This window comes from Dermochelys coriacea, chromosome 11, assembly GCF_009764565.3.
Source record: "Dermochelys coriacea isolate rDerCor1 chromosome 11, rDerCor1.pri.v4, whole genome shotgun sequence".
Lineage (NCBI taxonomy): Eukaryota > Metazoa > Chordata > Testudines > Dermochelyidae > Dermochelys > Dermochelys coriacea.
In genome coordinates this window covers 28,027,939-28,034,802 of record NC_050078.2, presented here as the reverse complement: position 1 = coordinate 28,034,802, position 6,864 = coordinate 28,027,939, and the positions used below count along the sequence as shown (strand labels likewise).

The 6,864-nt window shown below is 37.2% G+C and overlaps 1 long non-coding RNA gene across 1 annotated transcript; it reads left to right on the top strand.

Moving 5' to 3' along the window:
* The first annotated feature begins 1,871 nt into the window (after positions 1 to 1,871).
* On the top strand, positions 1,872 to 5,810 carry LOC122458091. Its single transcript, XR_006277937.1, has 3 exons — positions 1,872 to 2,050; positions 4,749 to 4,798; positions 5,687 to 5,810. It is a non-coding gene; the product is annotated as an uncharacterized LOC122458091 (long non-coding RNA).
* The last annotated feature ends 1,054 nt before the right edge of the window (positions 5,811 to 6,864 follow it).

Here is a 6,864-nt window from a genome sequence, read left to right as displayed (position 1 = left end):
TATGAATGTCAGCTCTCCCATTTTGTATAAGGAAGAACTTTTATCCTGCCAGGGCATGTGTAGAAGTTTAAATTGTACTACTTTGGGGGTGGGGGAGGGCACTGGTGCGGGATGCAGAACTCCTCTGTGGGCAAGAGCAAACTCCTCCAGCCCCAGGGCCCAGGCGATGGGTGCAGAACTCCTCCTGCTCCTGGGCAGTGATGAGGAGAGAGAGACAGAGCTCCCCTCTCCTGTTCGCTGTCCCTGCTACAGCCCCAAGGCTTGAGAAGTTCGCTCTCCCCGCCGCAGCCCAGGAGCAGGAGGAATTCTGCGCCCCTCCCTGGGGCCCCTGTGCTGGAGGAGTTCTGCGTCCCCCGACAATTATTGGGTGGGGCCATGCCCCAGCTTGTCCCCCACCTTGAGCACGCCCCTCTATCCTGCAACAGCCATTCTGCACAGCTACTGCTCATAAAATAAAGATAAAGAATATAAACCAAAGTATGGGTTCCTTTGCTACTGACTTCCACCTGTTCAGAAAGATATCAATTTGTAAATGACCTTTTCATAAACTTTTCATTGATGGGGATGCTGATTTAACATAATGAGATACTAGCATTTAACAGACAAAAAAATAAAATAAAAAAAATCATCCCTCTAGGATTACATGAGCCAGTCCTCCTTTAATGCCAGCAACCTGAAATGGGACGCTGAATGTGAAACACTTAGTCGTTCTGTAACTTTTAAAAAAGTAACTACACTAAGGGAAACACCTTGGAAAAAACAACTCAGATTGCTTATACTTGGGCCTCGTTTTCCTTTCATTGATAAAACTCCCCTTCATATTAAAGGGAAGCAAACCCCTTAAACATAGTCATTTTACTTTAAGAATAAGTAACTATGAGTAGATAATTGTAAATTCCTAAATTTACTAGTAAGATGCTGTTCAGAGGGTTACTAGGGACTGCTCACTGTTCTTGTGGCCAAATCAGTTTTAATTTTTGGAGGAGCTCATAAACCAAAAGATGCACACTATTAACACTTAACTTTGCAGATACAACCATCTCTGTGTAGGCTGAATGAGAGTGGCTTCATGCACACTTTAAATAATCTAACCCCTGTGCATATATTAGTGAGAGGCTTTGCACGCACAAAAAACGTCGTCATATTAATACATGCACGGGTTGATTATTTAAAGAGCACATGTGGGTATTAGTAATATTGTACTTTGCACATGCAAATACCTGCAAACAAACTGCAAGTTTATGTGCATGTGCAATTTTGCTGATGAACTGATAGAGGCTTGATTGAAAAGTCCCTCTTTATGTGCTTTTCAAGAAAAGTGAATACAGGCAGTTCCTACAATCTGCCCAATAAACTTTTGCAAAACAAACCAACCCCCATTTTAGCTCATCTGCATTTGAAATGGAAATGGGTCATAACAAAATTCATCTCCTGAACTTTGGGGTTTGGGTAAAATGGGCCCCATGAACCTCATATGAACCACTCCCATTTTTATTCTGAAATGTCAAAACTCAATTTACAAGATTTTGCAGAACTAAAATCCAGACCAATCTCCATAATTTTCCAGTCTCTGATGTTAGTGTTTTAGTTTTCCAGTGTTGCTCGCATATGCATTATGTAGATAGTGTAGAAATGTATTGAAGACTGTGATAAAAAGTGTTACACTTCTCCAGATGCTCACTGAAAGCAGCTTCCCCATAAAAGCAGATACTTTAAACACTGCAGATCTCTAGATATGTCAGTAAATAGTGACAGAAATTTGTCAGCAGAGATTATGATGAGTCATCTTTAGACTTGAATTTATCAATAAACTTCGTTCATTTATTAAAAAAATAAAATAAAATTCCAAAGTTACTGGAAGCACAGTCTAATTGCAAGCTGGAAGAGCAGATGGAGTAATTTAATTCCTTTAAACTATTGGATTGGTGACAGGTATTATGTAGTGTCAGAGCAGAAAGTTCCATCTGCTGTGCACATTGGCTATTACAATGATACTTAGCATGGTAAAATGATGTCAAAACAGATGCAATAGCCAAGGCATGAAATTAAGGTATTTTCTGCATACTTTCATGGGAATAGGATCTTATTCTTTGCCCACTGGAGTCAAAGGAAATATTTCTATTGCCTATAATGAGAATTGGATCAGGCCCTCAAAGTGCAAAGACCTGAGTTGCATAGCAATAAAGGGACTGTTTTGTGAATGAGGTCAGTTTTGCATTAGGGGGCATCATAAAGTTCGGTATGAAGAGACCAAGAGGTGTGGGGTTTTATTTTTTTTTTGCTTGTTTTTTAACCTAAATATATCAAGCATGTCATTTCTAATCTTGCCCGATTTTCTCTAAAAGATCCTTTGGAGTTTTCTCAGATGTGTATTGTCAACTGTAACACATTAACTGAAGGGACTGGAGTGTCAAAATTTTTCTAACATTCTTTCTTTCAAGTGTTTAATAGGCATTGGAGTTTAATTAAACAGAGTTTTAAACGATCTGACTAAAATCCCTTCCTTTCTTAGCAGACTCAGCTGTGATGTCATAATTTCACTATTCCCCAGTTACTAGTCTTCTAGGGTCGATAGATCTGAATTTCTAATGTAAAATCAAGGAGAAAGCCTTGGTTGTTTGGTTCCCTCCCCAAATTCTTTCATGACTTCTTTACACATCATAAAGAAACAAAAAGGGCATACGTGCATTTTTCCTTTCCAAGCTATTTTAATGCAAGGGAACATTTCTATCTCAGTTAATGCTACCTCCATTGCAGCTAGTGGTGAACTCAGCAACTGAGTTCTTAGCTAAACCAAAACAATTTGCAAATGTCATTTTGAATTCACTGGGTTTCTGTGAATGGCTCTATTTCAGGACTGCTTGCTCATACCTTAGCAACATGAGGCAATCTTCATGGGCAGATAACTTCACCTTTGCTTTAAGGATCATTTAAATTTTATTTTAGCTAGATGAAGGAATTTTCATTCCCACGACTTGCGCTCTCAGACATGTGCTATTAAAAATTTAAACCAAGAGCTTCCTAACAGAGAGAAATCTTATTGTGCCTTTTTTTCAAGTCAGTGAAATTTGCAATTTTTTGTCCTTATTCGGATAAAGTAATTAAACAAAATCTGTTTTCATTGCATTAATGTGTCTTACAGTCTTGCATATTGGAAGTCAGCATTTTCAGATTTGATCTAAGAGACACCAGAATCTTCAAATCTTTATTGTACAGGAGACTTATTATTAAGGCCTAACAAAGGCTACTTTTAAAAAAGACTTCATAATCGATACAAAGTTACTAATAAATAATAAAATATGTCTACTGATATTTAACACTTACATAGTGTTTTTTATCAGCAAGTATCAAAATGCTTCAAGATGGAGGACTGAGATTATTGTTTTAATTTTACAATGGGAAACGGAGGCACAGGCAGTCACTTAATGGCAAAATCCGATTCAGAAAGAAAATGTTCTTTTAGGAGTTAAATTGCTAATCTTGGGTTATAAGGGCAGTAAGTAGCAATTTAGTAAATTTACTACCATTGTTCAAAATTCTGTTTGTACACTGGTTTATATTTTTTATACCAAAGAAATTTGGCATGCTAGCCAAACCTGTTATAGCAAAGACAGCTCCTATTGGGATATCATGCTAACTCATTTAGCCTTCACTAACAACTGTTCTTGCAGGATCATTGATTTATCTGGTGAACTGCAACGTCTGTTACTGTTGTATTGTTCTGCCAAGGTGCTGGATTTGGCTGTTTTGAGAACCAACTAATAGTGGACGAAGAAAAAATATAAAAGAGACTATAATTCCATTTGGTGTTTTCACAGACAAATAAGATACAGGAGTCTGACTTTCCTCCTGTCTTCAGAAATACATTGCGTGATCTGCAACTAGATGGGCTGGTATTGATAACCTCTTTGTTACATCTGCAGTTTCATACAAACCTGTTATCTACAATATAATATGAACTTGGCTTAAGTACCAAAGGGAAAATGCATGAATAAAAAAAGTGTCTTATGTATGGGGACAAACAATTAGAAGGAAAGAGTAGCTGCAGCAGGGAGTGGGGATGTAATATCTCCACAATATTATTTGCAGCCCCTTGGTCTAGGGATAGAATCTTAATTAAAAATCTCTGTAATTTAGAGTTGAAAGCAAAGTGAAAACGTCAAATGCTAAGCTCACAAACTAAAGGATTTTAGCTAACATATGTAGCAAACTAACATGTCTTTCTCCCATTATGTATAAAAACAGATTGACTTTGAATTACTGTCTAGGCTAATTACTCAGAAGCATCATTCTTAAGGCTGACAGAATATTTTTCTCTTAAAACTTTTTTCGATGGAAAATTGGGTTTTCAATCAAACAAAAATGTTTGTGGAAAGTATTTGTTTGCCTTAACATTTTTTGATTTTTCATCAGAAAACTAGCAGTTTTTTATTTGCTGGCTGAAAATATTTAAATTTTTGGTAGTTTTCCTCTGAAAATTTTCATTTTTGGTTGTTGAAAACCAAAAGATGTAACTTTCATTTTTTCAATGAAAAGTTGAAATTTTGTGTGGGAAAAGTTTCTGATAATGTTTAATAATTTTCACCTTTCTACCTGGATTTGTCCAGTAACATAATCTTGTTGCTTATGTACATATAAGTCAGCATCCAGCAATCGTTACTTCCTTGAGCAAAATGATGATGCAGTCAGAGAGTTGTGGCATCAGTATGGATTCCTAGGAAGATAAGATGTACTTATTTTTCTTGTAGGATACAGAGATCTTGATCTTTATGGACATATTTGCAATTCAAATTTGAATGTAAGTTTTGAAGTTGGGCACTTGGGATTTGTTTTGTGCATCAGTCCAGTACAAAATTCTTTATCATCATTTATATATTGGTAGGGGAATTCAAACTTTTGGCATGTGGGATCCTTTGGCCCTCAACTTATAAATCTAAAAGACAGTGGTGAATAGCTATATTACCATGATTACCCTCAGACAGGGCCTGATCCAGCTCTCACTGAAGGCAATGGGACTTTTCAATGGAAGTTGGATCAGGCATGTAAATAAAATGACCTGTTCTTAAAATCTAAGTGATTTGTTTATTTCATTTCATGCTGGAAGCTATTGCTCTTTCAGTCATCTTATTATATTGGGGGACTACACGGATTAATCCTAGCCCTCATTATAGTTTTTTGCTATTGATTTCACTAGAAACAGGATTTGGCCCACAGTTATGGTTGTTTCAGAGTAGCAGCCATGTTAGTCTGTGTTCGCAAAAAGAAAAGGAGTACTTGTGGCACCTTAGAGACTAACAAATTTATTTGAGCATAAGCTTTCGTGAAATGAGCTTTAGCCACAAGTACTCCTTTTCTTGTTTTGGTTGTATGACTGGAATGGTTTGGGGATGCTAGAGGTTTGTTGAAGGCCTGCCCCCAATATATAGACTAGTAGCCAAAACAAAACTCACTGCTGCTTCAGGTTGAAACAAAAAACCACAGAGGTTTATACACATTCCCCTCCCCACACCACCTGTGAGAAGAATAAAACCCTTATTCCACCATAGAAAGTTTTAGAATGCTACAGCACAGAATCATTCTCCGTACAGGTATCTCTATAAATAATGAGATGCATAGTATTGCCACAGCTGTGCACTGCCAGATGGTTCTGCTTTTTTAAGCTTAAAGTAACTTCCTTCCTTTGCAGTGAGAAAAGCCAACTCTGTCAAGATCTATAAATTCATCTTTTAAGGAGTAGACAAGTTCTGAGAGACCTGGATTTGAACTTAGAAATTCAAGAAATTTCAGATATGGGAGTTACAACAAAATGAAAAGGAGTACTTGTGGCACCTTAGAGACGTTAGTCTAACGTCTCTAAGGTGCCACAAGTACTCCTTTTCTTTTTGCGAATACAGACTAACACGGCTGCTACTCTGAAACCTTACAACAAAATGAATCACAAGCTAGAGTGAGGTAGTTGTGTTTGAAGTACCCAACTTCTCAACTAGGTTGTTTGTAGATAATGATGACACCAATATAAAAGAGGTGTAAATAGTCACATTGCTGCTAAGAATGGAGCCTGGATCCTGACTGGGGCCTTTGGTGCTACCACAATACAAATAGTAAATAGTAATAATTATAGTAATGCTGATGCAAACAGGGAAAAAGGACTAAATTTGCCATAAAAATGTTCATAATAATTAACAGAACTGTACTCAGGATATTTGAAATAATTTGTACTCATATACAATGCAACTATTCTGAATCTAGGCACTGAGGTTTGACCAGAAAATATTTAAGAACACGCTTAATTTAAGCATGTGAATAATCCCATGGAAGTCTTTCCTTTACTTCCCTTAGTCCCAATGCTTTGCTGGAATGGGGCTTAAGACACTATGGTGTTGGGCACCAATATAAGACTCTAGATGGATAAGTACAATTTTATGGCATCATAAGAAGCAATATAAGTATATGACACGATTTTGGGGGAAGGTTAAGGGTATGTTCCCAAAGCTGGGAGGGGAGATGTATGTTGAAAAGGGCTTTTCTATTGCTTTGATTTACAGTCTGGCTAAGGTCACTTGTTGCCATTCATGACTGTGAAAAGTGGCTGCTGGGCTGAATTTTCAAATGGCTTTAAATGGTCATTATTATGTTGTTGTAAGACTATTTAAGCTAAGGGAGTTAGGCACCCAAATCTCACTGCATTTCAGTAGTGTTTGGACACTGAACTCCATATGCTTCTTTAAAACTCCCAGCCTTGACTGTCAGAATGCCAAGAACTTTTCATCTAGGTGGGCCTTTTTTTTTTAACCCTATTGATTACATCTTTTGAGTACATCTTTTCAGTTTCTAAACTGATCTATTTTATGCTCCTCAAACCTC